The 15,879-nt window shown below is 42.3% G+C and overlaps 1 pseudogene; it reads left to right on the top strand.

The window, feature by feature from the left end:
• The first annotated feature begins 1,600 nt into the window (after positions 1–1,600).
• On the top strand, positions 1,601–4,891 carry LOC132591855 (opsin-5-like; annotated as a pseudogene).
• Positions 4,892–15,879: the final 10,988 nt, after the last annotated feature.

Here is a 15,879-nt window from a genome sequence, read left to right as displayed (position 1 = left end):
CAACCGTAGGAGCTCGCCAGGCCTTTTTGCACTCTGGTGACCATTGAGCCAGCAGGGGGAGGTGTCACAATGGCTTCTGTAAAACAGGGGCTGTCCCTGGAAAATAGGGACACTTGGCAGGTCTCCTGAGGTGCCCAGATGGGAGACCACCAGGAAACCCATGATATGGTGCTTAGAATTATACAGACAAAATTATTCCTTAAATAAATACATATATAGACACACTGCCTTTTTGTCTTTTCTCACGCAAGAATATTTCACTAGGTCCGAAAGAGGCCTTCTGCTCACAAAAGTGCACCTGTGGGCCTGAGCCTCCTAAATAGCTCTACTTTGGAGCAAGGTTTTCTGACCCCAGTGGAAATTAGTTCCTAGTGAGCATGCTTGGGTTTGTGGTATGAGGAACAGGACACTGCTCTCAAGAAAGGGGAGAGCTAGCTTTATTCACGTTTGCCACGTGTTGGTGTGGGTAAAGGTAAAGGGACCCCTGACCATTTAGTCCAGTCACGGACGACTGGGGTTGAGGCACTAATCTCGCTTTACTGGTTGAAGGAGCCAGCGTTTGTCTGCAGACAGCTCCCAGGTCATATGGCCAACATGACTAAGCCGCTTCTGGCGAACCAGAGCAGTACTTATTTTTCTACTTGCACTTTGACGTGCTTTCGAACTGCTAGGTTGGCAGGAGCAGGGACTGAGCAACGGGAGCTCACCCCTTCGCGGGATTCAAACCGCCAACCTTCTGATCGGCAAGCTCTAGGCTCGTGTGGTTTAACCCACAGTGCCACACACACCCCGTTGGTGTTTGTAAGTACTGCGAAATGCCTCATTATTTGCAAGGACTTTTCTGCCTTTTTAAAGCTCATTATAGTCAGCCTCACACAAGCAAACGGACAGAGGCAGGAAAATGCCCATGTGACAGCTACGGGGGCCTTGGGGAAGGGGGAACAAAGAAAAATGAAGAAGCTACACAGCACCTTCTGGATATATTTTGAGATTGAAAGTAGCCCATGAACAAAAGGACAGCTAACACAAAAGGACAGCCCTTCAGATGTCTAGTGCTTAATTTTTCCCCATGGAAAGGTTTCGAATTCACAAGTTCATTACTGACAATGAATGGATGCAAACAGCAAATATTGCACTAGGCAAACTTCGCAATTTCACCATTCAGTTTTGCTTATTAAAAGCTAGTAAAATAGACACACTAAATTAGATCACTCTCTAGGGCTGGGGTGGGGAACCTCTGGCCCACCAGAAGTTCCTATTTAGCTAAGCTGGCTAGGCTTGATGGGAGATGTGTTTCGTCAGCATCTGGATTGCCAAAGCTTCCCACCCCGACTACGGCACCAGCAAGTCTTATGGTGCAAATTGTCCTACGAAGATTGCCCTAATTTGCATAGGTTGGAAAAAATACCACATTACTGGCTCTCAGATCTGTGCACAGGAAGGATGGTAATGGATCAGCATTCCTAACCCTGGCAAGAAGACGCAGCTCACAATCAATGAACTGGCAAGAGTGGAAGTTGCAGCGCTGCGTTACAGCTTGCAGTTTGTTTGCAGTGAAACAAACCACCAGGCCAATTCCGGTGTAACATTAAGCCAAACCATGGTTTATCTCCCACTGGTGCAACAGCAGAGGGAAGAGGAGCAAAGTGGCCACTCTTTTCCAGGTACCACCAGCATGCTTGCACCTCTTTGACTTAATGTTACATGGAAGCCAAGCCAACCTGAAGTCATGTTTGATTTGTTTTCCCCATGGCCAGGTGTTATGTGCCAGCGCAGCACCTTTCTGAGCCATGGCTACCCCATGAGCAGCATCCTTTCTGAGCCATGGTTTGCTTGGCTACCCCACCCAAGACACCCACCAAGCTGCAAAGGGAAGATCAGCTGGGAAAGAAAATGGAGATCATTTGCTATGTGTGGACCAGGTCATACTACAGTATAGGGATTATTTAACTCAATAAACTACCAGGAGTTATCATATAGAACTTAGTAAACAAGAGGGAGAGGAGTCCAAAAAGTTTTAGCACCTGCAGAATCGCAAGCTTGGGAGTGTCCAGAACCATATGCACGATCACTTCCATCCATTTAGTCTTGTCTGAAAATCTGCGATTGAGCACAGAATTTGCACCAACAAGGGTGTCAGGACTGGACAGCCTTCACTCCCTCCCCACTTCTTACTACTCGAGGGATACCTATTCTTGGGAATGTCAGGCAACCCCACCATTTTCTTTTGTATGCACATTTCAATTCACCTTTTACAATGTCAAGAAAATAACTCTACAGTGTTGAAGATAACATACCACAGGTATCAAGACTAGTTGCTAGAAAGTGACTGGTTTGTGGCTGAAATAGAATCCACTTTTGATCTGACCCTTACCTGTCCTTCAGTCACAAATCCACTGATATAAATTCACAAGCTGTTTCATTTTACTTTGGGTAACACATTACCTATTGTGAAGAAAGGCCTGTGAATAAAATACCTACTTCTCTTTAAAAAAGAAGACTACTATAGCTTCTAAATCTTGAGTAATATAGTATTCACTGGCTGTGGGTCATGAATTTTTGCATCTTGCATGTTGATGAACCACACTGGTTTGTTGACTGATTATGAATGCCTGTAAACCACACTGCTTTCTTCCTCCTCCTCCTCCTCCTCCTCCTCCTCCTCCTCCTCCTCCTCCTCCTCCTCCTCCTCCTCCTCCTCCCCCTCTCCCCTCCTCCTCCTCCTTTCAGGCATCCTGACAGTTCTGGGGAATTCAGTTGTCCTGGCAGTAGCTGTGAAGCGCTCCTTCCATCTCAGGTCACCTGAGCTCCTGACTGTTAATTTGGCCGTAACCGATCTTGGAGTGGCCATCAGCATGTATCCCCCGGCTATTGCTTCTGCCTGGAACCATGCCTGGCTGGGGGGCGATGCAACTTGCATTTATTATGCCCTGATGGGTTTCCTATTTGGTGTCGCCAGCATGGTGACCTTGTCTGCGATGGCTGTAATCCGCTTTCTTGTAACCTACTCTTCAAAGTCCAATAGTGAGTAACAAAGCACAGAAGGGTGGCAAAGGTGAAACAGTTTCAAAGCTTTAGACTTCATGTTGAGGCCAAGGGCATAATATTTTAAAGACCCTTTGTGTGAGTTTATAGATCAGATATATTCAGCATTACTGCAGTAAACAATAGGGACGGATATAGTCTGGCCATAAATATGTTTTGGGCTGTAAATTGAAATGCATAATACCATGTAGGAGTTGGCACTGTGTTGCTGGTGTGAAAAACACTGTTCTTGTTTCCACTGGCTGTGTACCTCTCCTATTAGCCAAAGAGAGTTAACCACATCTGGTGACCAATGGAAATGTCCTAAGCTTCCCTGAGAACACTTTAAGGAGGCTTATGAATGTTGTCAGGCAATACACACAAAGGTATCACACGAGGCAAGTGTGTTCTATATAGCCATAACTCAAGGAATTATTCTTGTACATAATGTGTCCACAGCCCAAGCAAAGGGTCATGGCTTACAGAGCATGCAGAAGATGCCATGCTCAGTCCTTGCCATCTCCAAATAGAACCTGGGAATCCTGAAACCCAGGAGAGCTGGACAACAGAGCTACAGGGATAATTGCCTGGCAGATTTCTAGGTTATCTAGGTGTTGGTGTCTAGAGTCTACCTTTTCTTTTCTTTTCCTAGGTAATACAATCAACGGAAAAGTCATCCATGTTTCTATTGCCTTCATCTGGCTGTATGCAGCCCTCTGGGCCATGTTGCCTCTGCTAGGCTGGGGGCATTACGGCCCAGAACCATTTGGCACTTCCTGCACCATAGCCTGGAGCCAGTTCCACAACTCGTCTAATGGGCTTTCCTTTATTCTGAGCATGTTCATTCTGTGTACCATTCTCCAGCAATTACCACCATCATCTGTTACTTGGGCATAGTCTGGTGGGTTCCTAAAACCTCTCAAGAGATGCAGAACTTCAACAGGACTTCAAATGCAGCAAAACTTGGTGGTCTGTGTTGTTCTGAGCAGAGTATTTTTGTACTATTTTAAAGAGCAAAAGGAACACAGTGCTCCTTTGACTCAGACATTCGTTCTGTCATCCTGAAGCAAAGTTCTTAACCCGAGGTACTATTTTTGGTTAGCGGACTCTGAAGCGTCTGTAACCTGAGGTACCACTGTTTCGGGGAAATGCCAAAGCACTAATGGATGCTATGGACTGGGCTGTTTGTGTGTGGTTGCCTTCAGTTATAGTTTGTGATCCATTTGAGTTTCAGACATTGAGCTATTCCTCTGTTTTTCATTGGTATGAAAGCTATGAGATGCTAAAGCCCCGTCGTATTTTCTTCTATAGGGCTATAATTTGAAACAGGTGGCATTCCATTATGATGTAAAGCATCTGATAAACACAAAGGATGTTCTTCTTAATTTCTTATCCTGATCTTGTGTTATTTTTTTTACTGCTAGAGGGCTGTTGTACTGCAGAGGCTACTGCTTTTGGGTCTTAGGATAAAATGAACGGACAGCCTAAAATGAATGCAAGAGATAATTGTTTAAATATCTCTTAAATGTTAAGGCACTAATCCTTCATTTCTCTCTCACCGATTTGCAAATATAAAAAGCCAGCTAGTAACTAATTCTAAGTGGTTTTTACAGTGTGGGATTCCTCAGCACATGGACACCATATGCCGCAGTCAGCTTCTGGTCAATATTTCACTCCAGTAAATCAATACCGCCCATCGTTACCTTGCTGCCATGTCTTTTTGCTAAATCCTCAACAGCCTACAACCCTTGTCATTTACTATACTTTCAGCAAAACTTTCTGGCGTGAAATTAAGCGCCTCCAGTGTGGCTGTAGTCAGAAAGTTTACTTTAGCACCAAGCATCCCACCATAGCCATGTGTCAGTGATTTGGCCAGGAAGGGTTAACGCACACGTTTCTTCATTCAGAAAGACAGGCAGTGGAGAAGTTCCAAATCCATCAGCTGCAGCTGCAGAAGTCTTTCTTATTTGAAAACGTTGCTCCAAAGTCCAGATCATGAAATCTCCCAGGGAAACACTGCAAGGGCAGGAATTCCTATGAGGTTTATAATAAACTGCTTTCAGGATCCCTATGATGAATTCCGAGGTCTCTGTTCTTTATTTATTAAAAAAGACCTGCCAGCAAGAAATGAGGCATCTCAAGGAATTTTGAGCACATGGACTAAATGAGAATTTGCTATATTCATAGCTGGCAGAGGAGGTAGTTATGCAGTTAAAAGAGATTGTAATGTTAGTGAACTTGGCATTTGTTTTTGTGCTTTTGTTGGACTGTATGTGATGTTGAGCTCAGGTGTCAATGATGGAGTCTCAAGAGGCACAGGCGTCTTGAAGTATAAGAAAAGACCTTTGCTTAATGGGCTGTTAACACCTCCCCCTTCAATACTCCTAGAACCTTACAAAAATGGACTTTTAATAAAAGGGCTGCTCTACCAATCTACCCATTTTGTGCATGTCATCTCAGTAAAGGATTCGTGAGGCCACAGAACTGGAAATTGCCCATATCTCCCATAAGGCCACCAGCTTCAGACTCTACAGAGGCTATTGAGCAGGAAGAGAAAAGGGTAGATTTTTCCTACCAGGGGTAGGAAAAGGATTTTTGTCAATCTGACAAGCAAACAAAGCTAGGGGAACGAGACTGGAGCGAAAGGGCAAGAGGCATGTGAACAAACAGTACGAAAGAGCAGGACAAAATTTCACCATCTCTCTGTTCAGTGTCAATAACATTTATTTTCAATTTTAATTTGCATTTTAAAAGATACAAAGTTTATTTCAGATATAATGCAGTCTTAGATGCAAAATTTTAAAATTTACTCAGTTCATTTAAGATTCTTTGATAAATTTTACATACATATGTAATAATATTGCAGATGATTTCCCACTTTCTAAGCAAGCATAAGGCAAAACCAGAAAATTCCGCTTTGGAGCGCGGAACGGCACGGCTTGCGGCACACGGCAGGGTGCGGTGCAGCACGGAGAGTCTGGCAGCGTGCGGCTGTGAGCGGCTCTGGGGCAGCTTGCGGCGCATGGCACGGTGCTGATCGGTGGCGCAGAAGGGAGCGGCTACAGCTTCATCTCTGCAAGCTTTCTTCTTCTTTTTTTAGAAATATAGACTTTATTTCATTTAAAAACACATACAAAATCAACATAACACAAAATCAAAATAACACAAAATCGACATAACACAAAATAAACACAACTCATGCATTCTTCAAATAATATCAAACTAAATCAAATCATAATAAATCAAGTTGAAATCATATTTAAATCACATATATAAAAAAATAATTGATCATTCATTCTAAATTATATCTTAAACATCAATTAAGACAAAAAAGAAAAGATCCCAATTCTCAATAGATCCCCTATCCCTCCCCCCTCCCCTATATTAAAAAAAAGACTTCCAGTCACCTTATACCTTGGTCTATTATTGTTCTTTGCCAATTATATACACACGCCTATTTTTCTGAATTTCCCTGGATATCTTTTAATTTTGTGTCTTTTATATATCTGCCAAAAGGTTTGTTTTTTCAATCTGTCTTTTTTGATATTGTTTTAGCGGTCCCCAATTTTTCCCCAAACTGCTTTCTTTTATACCTTTTTGCCTGCCCGCTTTGATTGATAAATTTTGGTATGTTATTATCTTTTCTATCCAGTCTTCCTTTTTTGGTATTTTTTCACTTTTCCAATTGATTGCGACAAGTAGTCTGCCGGCCGCTGTTGCGTGCATAACTAAACACCTATCCTTTTCCTTTATCTCATTGCTTAACAATCCCAATATAAACATTTCTGCATCTTTTTTAAAGGGGTATTTTAAGATTTTTTTCAGTTCGTTATATACATCATCCCAAAACTTTTTTATTTTCTCACATTGCCACCAGATATGTAATTGGGTTCCCGGTTCCTTTAGGCATCTCCAACATGCATTGCTTGCTCCTTTGTACATTTTAGCTACCTTGGTGGGTGTCAAATACCATCTATATTGGACCTTTAAAAAATTTTCTTTTAAATCATAATTTGAAACACATTTCAAATCCCGCCTCCACAAATTTTCCCATCTATCAATTGTGATATCCCTCCCAAAATCTTTGGCCCACCTAATCATTGTATCCTTCGTCATTTCATCCTTGGTTTCCCACTCTAATAATAATTCATATATAATTTTAATGTATTTTCCCCTCCTAACAAAATTTTTCCACATTTAGACATTTCCCTTTCGAATCCCACCTTTTTATCCAATTGAAAGCGTTGTCTAATTTGAAAATATTGTAGCCACACATTACAAAATTTTTTGATCTTATCATATTCTTTTAATTTCCATTCTCCTTCCGTTTCTTCAAATAATAATTCTTTATATGTTGGCCATCTTACTTCCGTGTTTCTTTTTCTGACTGATATTATTTCAAATGGCGACACCCACCATGGCGTTTTATGTTCCAATATTCTCTGATATTTCTTACATATCCTATATAACGATTTCCTTATTATGTTACTCAAAAATATATTGTGATCTTTCATTTTGTCTTTTAACATGTAGAAGTGCCATCCTGATCCCAATCCATCTTAAATATAATTTTTATTAGATTTTAACAAGAAATACAGAAAAAAAGAAAAAAGCACAAAAAAGAAGAATACAACAATCAAAAAAAGAAAAAGAAAAAACAGATTCAGGCTTCCTCATTTCCCCTTCTTGAGTTCTTATTGTTAAAAATAGATCTCGCATTTTCCCATTCTAACTTCACATTCTTTTTTTCTAAGTTTCAACTTTTTCATTACTATTATCCATTCTCCTTATACTTTGACCTCTTTTCTATTAACATCCTCTCTCCAAAATTATTATTATCTAACCCCTAATCTCTTTCCCTTACCCAAAAATATATAAAATTCGCATCCAAATCTTTTACCCATTTACTTCCACCCACACAACAAAGTTCCCACCCCCCCTTCCCTGAAATCAAAGTCTCCAGATGTAACAGCCAGGTTCTTCATACAATCCTTAATACATTCCGAGATCGGACCATATTATTTCAAACAATAACAAATAATCCAGAACCCCTCAACCCACCCCTAGTCTGTCCCATTCCAACTTTTGCCGAACTCTTGCCCCCCTCTTCTGTAATCCCATCACTTTATATCTTTGCACCTTTTCATCCTCTTTCTGCTCCCCAACTGTTTGCATCCTCCCCTCTCTCACCGGGGAGCTGATTTTCCCAGCCTCTTTTTTGGGGTGCTTTTTTGCTTTTACCCTCTCCTGTTTCACTTCTCTCACCAGTGAAACAGTGTTTTCTCCTACTTTTCCTCCCTGTTCCACCCCTCCCACCAGTAGAACAGTGTTCTTTTCAGAAAATAAATCCATTGGTTCAGCATATTGTCCTTCAATATTATCTTTCTCCTCTTCTAGGTTTTTTACATGCGTCACTCCAGCACAGTCCTGGTCTTCCAATCTTTTTTCTTCTCCCTTCTCCTGATTTTCTATTTCGGTTGGTTCCTGTGTTTTAAAGTCAGAAAGAAATGTCTCCACAGTCTCTTCTCTCAGGAAATTTACATCAAGCTTGGAGATACTCACTTGCTTAGTAAGATCCAAAATTGTTGCCAATATTAAGTCCCACTGTGTGACTTCCTGTCCACTCTCTGGAACCTTCTCTCCTAGTCCTTTGTCTAAAACCTCCTCCATCTTTATGCAGACAGGCAGTGAAGTTGATGTTTTGGTCCAATATAAATGAAAAGTGAACAAACAAACAAAAAGCCAGGAATCTAGTCCCACTTGGTCAAAATCTCTCTCTTTACTCCTTCTTTTCCTCAGAATCAATACTGAGCAGCCTCAAAGCAAAACAAGTCCTCTTTCACTATTTGCAGCTCTCAGTCTCTCACATTCAGCCAGACACATTCCTTTCTATTGTGACGTCATTCAGCAGACTGACTGATCTTTCCTTTGACCCGACTCCAGGCTCGCAGGGGGCTTTTCTCATGCTAGATCTCAGTCTTTTGCAGAGATAAATACACCACTTACTTTTTCCTTTACTCTGCCTCAGGAAAAAGTTCTTTTTACAGTATTTCTGGGTTTTCTAAGCTTACTGCGATCTTTAGTTACTCAATCGGGGGGAGATGACTTCCCTTTTTAATCTCCGCCTCCCACTGCCAAATTCTTGTTCCGAATTGATTAGTTTCAACTTACTTCGTCTAGATCATAACTTTTTCAGGAAGAATCCACCGCTTGCAGGTTGGAGGCTCGGAGCTTCGCTTCTTGGAGGTAACGATGGTATGCCTAAAATGGCTCCCGCGACTGCCACTCGGCTGACTCTCAGGAGCTCTTGCGGGCTTCCCGGGCAGCTGAGGAGTCGCTTCTGGAGCTCCGCCAGGCAAAATTTGCCCCCTGGACGCTCAACCAGGGGTATTTTCTTCTTTATTTCTATCCCTGTCAATTCCTGCAGCTTAATATTTTCTTTTTTCCTAGATTTTTTACTAATAATCCACTCTTTTTGCAATTTATTTTAAAGCCCGCCAATTTTCCAAATTCTCTGATTTTTTCTATTGCCCTGGGTACACATTCTATTGGGTTTTCCGTTGTGATGATCACATCATCAGCAAATGCTCATGCCTTGTATCTGTTTTCCCCAATTCTTATTCCCTCAATTTTCTCGTCTCCTCTAATACTGTTCATTAATGTTTCCAAAATGATTATAAACAAAATTGGGGACAAAGGGCATCCCTGCCTGGTTCCTTTAAATATTTTTATTTCTTCCGTGAGTTTCCCATTGATCACTATCCTTGCTTTTTGCTTTTTGTATATATTTCCAATTGCCTTTGTCAATTTATCTCCCAATTCTAATTCCCCTAAAAACCGCCATGATATGTTGACGAATGCTTTCTCCGCATCGACTGATAATAGTGCGGCACTTTTACTACTATCACTTTCCAAATATTCTAGAATGTTTATTATATTTCTGATGTTATCTTTTGTTTGTCTCCCTTTAACAAAGCCTGCTTGATTTTCATTTATTATCCCATTCAAAATTAAATTTATTCTATTCGCTAATACCCCGGCATATAATTTGTAATCACAGTTCAATAATGATATTGGTCTATAATTTGTTGGAGAATTTAGGTCCGAATCCGTTTTTGGTAATAGTGTTATTCTCGCTTCCCCCCAACTTTCTGGTAATTCATCTTTTGTTGCTATTTCATTCATCAATAGTTGTAGGGGTCTTAAAATGATCTCCTCTAACTCTTTGTAATATTCTATTGGGATGCCGTCTGGGCCAGGAGCTTTACCTTTTTTCATTTTTTGAATTACCTCCCTAATTTCTTTTTCCGTAAATGGTTCATTTATTAGTTTAATTTTTTCTTCTGGAATTTTTGCTAATTTATATTTTTTCACAAATTCTAGGGCTCCTTGTTCGTCAATTTCTTCTTTTTGATATAAATTAGTATAATATTTTTCAAAAAAAATTCTAATCTCTTGTGGCTAATCTACTACTCTATTTTCAATCTTTATTTTATTTATCAATCTCTCATTCCTCCTCTTTTTTATTGCCACGCAAGCAGTTTTCCTGGTTTGTTAGCCCACTCATAATTTCTATATTTCCAGAATTCTATTTGTTTATTCATTTCTTCCTCAATCAATTTTTCATATTCTATTTTCAAAATTTTGATCTCTTGGTTTACTTCTTTTTTCCTGATGTGTATAAAAAATTTTCTTTTCTTTTAATCTCCTCCAATAATTTAGTTTTTTGTTCTTCCCGTCTTACCCTCTCTATTTTGTTTTGTTTAATAAAATAACCTCTGGCTACGGCCTTTCCGGCCTCCCATACCGTTCGCAAATTCACCTCTCCATTACAATTTATCTCGAAAAATTCTTTCATTAATTTTTTTGCACCCTCTAACACCTTTTCCTTCTTTAACAAAAAAACATTCATTCTCCATCTTTTATTTTTTTCTATTTCTTGATCTTCTATTAATGTCATTACTGAATTATGATCTGATATTGTTTTTGGTAAAATTTCCACTTTTCCAATTCTAGTACTTATGTTTTTTGATACCCAAATTCCATCAATTCTACTTGCGGACTTATATTGTGTTGAATAAAATGTAAATTCCTTATCGACTGGATGCTTAAATCTCCATGTATCGATCAATTCCAAATTTTCTGTCATATCAAAAAAGTTTTTGGGTAATTTGTTTCCTTTCTTTTTCCCTTTGCTATTTGATTTGTCCAGCTCTGGATTGGTTATTCCATTGAAATCCCCCATTACCACTATTTGTTTATCCATATGTTCCAACATTTTTTCCCTCTATTTTATGAAAAAATCTCACTTTACTTCCGTTTGGTGCATATATTCCTATTATCATCCATTCCCCCCCCCCAATTATGATTTCCACTATTATCACCCTCCCTTCTTTATCTTTCCATATCATTTTAGGTTCCCATTTCTCCTTTATGTAAATTACAACTCCCCTTTTCTTTTTATCATCTGCTGCCAAGGGCGTACCCACCATGGGGCAAGTTAGGGCAGCTGCCCTACTCTAGAAGCCAGCTGGCAGCTGCCCCTCTCTAGAAGCAAAAGGACGCAGCGAGGGAGAGGAGGGGAGAGAGCGCAACACCCTCCTGCTGGAGCTCGCCCGGGCTGCCTCCCCACAGCCTTCGGTCGTTCACCTCATTCTGCTGCTGCTCTTACTAGAGCAAACAAGGAGGGGGGAATGGAGAACCAGAATTGGAAGAGCTGGGGTGTGGATTAAAACACTGTACATAAAACACCACACTCACTCTGATGTTCCTCCCAGGGCTCGCGGTGGGAGGGAGGGGGGAAGAGAGTGAGAGCGAGAGCGAGAGAGAGAACTTGAAGCTGGCTGCTGAAGGATTGAAGTCTGTCTGTCTGTCTGTCTGTCTGTCTGTCTGTCTGTCTGTCTGTCTGTCTCTCTCTCTCTCTCTCTCTCTCTCTCTCAAAGAGAGGAGGCTGGACAGGGCGAGCCTTCCAAAGCTCCTGTGCCAGTATTTAAGATACAATTTGTTTCCTTGTTTCAGGTAGCAAATGGTCGGCACCACAGCTTTTACTCTTGTCCTTGGGGAGGGGGGCTCTTCATCAGTTTAATGAAACCTCCAGCGATAATGAGGTGTGAAAGGAGTTCCGTTTTAACTGGTTGGTTTTGCATAAGGAGGCTTGGAAGGCATGGGAATGCAATGGTGTTATATCTTTCCCAATTGTCCTCCCTCCTTTGTGTCTTTTATCATCCAAGCTGTTTGGGCAGCCACTGTGTGATGTGATCTTAAAAGATGTGTGTTAGAAAGGGTGGGCATGGATGTCTCAGTTTTCTCTTTCAGCCTTAAAGGGCCAGCACCCCTTTATTTCTATAAAGCAGGCATGTCCAACAGGTAGATCATGATCTACTAATAGATCACTGGACGTCTGTGGTAGATCACTGGCTCCCCCCAAAGAAGCTCAGCAACTTTGGCTCCCCTAAAAAAAGCTCTACATCTTTGCCCTGAAGCCCCCAAAACAGGGCTTTCCTTCCTAAATAAAGCTAAACTTTGACCTGAACCCCCTAAAACATGGATGGCTTTCCTTCCTAAAAAAAAGCTCAACAACCTCAACCTGAACCCCCAAAAGGGGGTAGATCAATCACTGCCAGTTTTTAACTCTTGGAAGTTGGCCACCCCTGCTATAAAGAGTCTGCATGTAGCTTCATTGGAAGCGATGGTATGTTGGCATTGACAACAGATATTTTTTATGTTGTTATGTATTACGGTTTTTAGTTTCTTTGCTGTCTCACCAATAGAAAAACCTGGGTGGTCACTGTCAGGGAATTTTATAGGGGGGCACCCAAACGAGGCTTCATTTGGGAATCAAGATTGGCACAAATGCCCTCAAGGGGACCCCATTTGATCCTACAACACCACTCTAGTATCGCACCAACACGAACCCCCTCAAGATCAAGCCCTGTGTAATAAAGGCTCCCTTTCCTACCCTTTCTCTGTTGCCTGAGACTCTATGTAACCATATTTCTTTATGAATGAATACAGTGTATCTTTATTTCTAAATGGAAACCCCCTTTTGCTACTCTGGCCAAGGGCTCTCAGGGATGCAGGGAACAGCCATAATCCTTTAAGCAAGAGGTCAGGTAGCCAGGGTGGTGCTCCTCTGCATATCCATAATCCATTCAGGTACCATCTCCTGCCATTCCCAACCCTCCGAAGCCAGAGGCAATACTCACACCTGGACCCATTGCCCCCCCCCCGCCAGGTACTCAAGGATCCCCTCCCAGATACTTACTGGTACTTGCTTAACAATGTCCTGGGACATGTGCATTGTTACCGTATGTTAATCCTGTTTACCTCCTGTTTACCTGTATGCTAATGCCCCTTGCCCCTTCCCCTTTTCTGACGTTTTTACCCTGTCACAAGTAATGTATGTATGATGCTTTCGATGTACATTATGGGATGGTGGTGGGAACTTTTAAAAGTTCTTGCAGCCCTGTTCATGGTGTTCAGTCTGGTATTGAACCTGCTGCGCAGTAATAAACCTTGCTGTTTGCTCCGGATCATGGCTGGACTCCTTCCTTTTATACTCTGCAACGACCACAGGCCCTTGCCTGATGAGCTGGGTGGCTGAGCATTCTCGCACCCAGAATTTTGCCCTAACAGTCGCTTTTTTATCTTTGGGCGATGCTCAGAACAAAACAGGAAGAAAGCAGGTGGTGGACTTTTGGGGGAATTGGAGTCCTTTTACTTCTTCTTCTCTCCTTTAGGAGGAATATAACTTTCCATCTCCCTCTCATAACGAACTTTGCCACTGTTTGCCATGTCTTCAAACTTGCCTATTTGTTTTGCTGACATTGTCCACCATTCAGACGATTGGGTTGCATTTCGCAGGGCAGAAGAGTCCGGACCTTGGTGTATTCAGCTTGCTAGGCTTACAGGAGTCCGGACGTATGAAAGGGGTCGGTCTTGCTGTGGGCAGGATTCCTGCATTACCGGGGGGGGGGGTTGGACTAGATGACCCTGGGGGTCCCTTTCAGGCCAGCTCTACAGGATTTCTGTGAGGGGTTCAAGTGAAAGGAGCGGCTGTAGATAGTTTCTGTGCTTCAGGCTGCTATCCTATACAGGCTTACCTAGGCATAGATTGATTTCTTAAGATGGTTGTGTGAAAATTATTATGGACAAAGTATAATTATGTAGCGCCTGTATTGTAGGCTCAGCTTATAAATATGTGTAAATAAGCAATACATCATAAAGACACCACTATCTCCACTGTGGAAATATGAACCCTGGGTAAGTGCCTGGGCCCCTGGAATCTCACTGTTGTGGATATTGGGGTGGCATGGAACAATATTAAAACTTGCAGTTTGCCCCCCCTCCTCCATTCCCTCAATACTTTTCATATAATCATAGAATCACAGTACTCCAGGTGAGGTCTGACCAGGGCAGAATACAGTGGTACTATTACTTCCCTTGATCTAGATGCTATACTCCTATTGATGCAGCCCAGAATGGGATAAGGCAAAAGATGGGATAAGGCAAAAGCAGGCAAACTTTAATTTATTTCTGTACAGCAGGCTTTGCTAAGCTGATTCCCCTCTGTGTGCTTTGGACTACAACTCCCATCTGCCTCTGGCAGCGCAGTTGTGGTCCAAAGCACGTGGAAGGTGCCAGGCTGGCAAAGGATGCTGTTCATTCATAATATGAGTGCCCATGTGCGTAGTATGGGATATGCCTTGTCCTTGCTCTTGCATAACCACAGCTGGCCCTCAGCAGGCTCATTGAGAATGTCCCTTTTTATAGCTGCTTGTCCTGACCTTTCTCTGATCCTCCTTATTATTTCCCTGGATTTCCCCCCTTTTGGTGTTATTAGACTGGAGTCAGTTTCACCTGGGCTCTGTAGCCCCACCCACGTCCCCACTTTGTGGCACCTCCCCTCCTGTGCCTTGGCCCCTCCCCTTGCCCCTCCCCTCCCGTGCCTTGGGCCCACCCCTTGCCCCCACCCCTAGTTTTGATCCTGGGTACGCCCCTGCTGTTGTGGATATTGGGGTGGCATGGAACAATATTAAAACTTGCAGTTTGCCCCCCCTCCTCCATTCCCTCAATACTTTTCATATAATCATAGAATCACAGTACTCCAGGTGAGGTCTGACCAGGGCAGAATACAGTGGTACTATTACTTCCCTTGATCTAGATGCTATACTCCTATTGATGCAGCCCAGAATGGGATAAGGCAAAAGATGGGATAAGGCAAAAGCAGGCAAACTTTAATTTATTTCTGTACAGCAGGCTTTGCTAAGCTGATTCCCCTCTGTGTGCTTTGGACTACAACTCCCATCTGCCTCTGGCATCGCAGTTGTGGTCCAAAGCACGTGGAAGGTGCCAGGCTGGCAAAGGATGCTGTTCATTCATAATATGAGTGCCCATGTGCGTAGTATGGGATATGCCTTGTCCTTGCTCTTGCATAACCACAGCTGGCCCTCAGCAGGCTCATTGAGAATGTCCCTTTTTATAGCTGCTTGTCCTGACCTTTCTCTGATCCTCCTTATTATTTCCCTGGATTTCCCCCCTTTTGGTGTTATTAGACTGGAGTCAGTTTCACCTGGGCTCTGTAGCCCCACCCACGTCCCCACTTTGTGGCACCTCCCCTCCTGTGCCTTGGCCCCTCCCCTTGCCCCTCCCCTCCCGTGCCTTGGGCCCACCCCTTGCCCCCCCCCTAGTTTTGATCCTGGGTACGCCCCTGTCTGCTGCAATAAATTCTTTACCCAAACTTGGGTTAACCAATATCCTTTCATGTCTCTTATTAACGTGGGTCTCTTGCAAACAAATTATGTCTAAATTTAACTTTTTCAATATGTGACCCACCTTGTTTCTTTTTTTATATAT

Source organism: Zootoca vivipara, chromosome 3 (genome assembly GCF_963506605.1).
Source record: "Zootoca vivipara chromosome 3, rZooViv1.1, whole genome shotgun sequence".
NCBI lineage: Eukaryota > Metazoa > Chordata > Lepidosauria > Squamata > Lacertidae > Zootoca > Zootoca vivipara.
The sequence above is the reverse complement of the archived record's forward strand: the minus strand, read 5'-3'. Positions and strand labels throughout refer to the sequence as shown.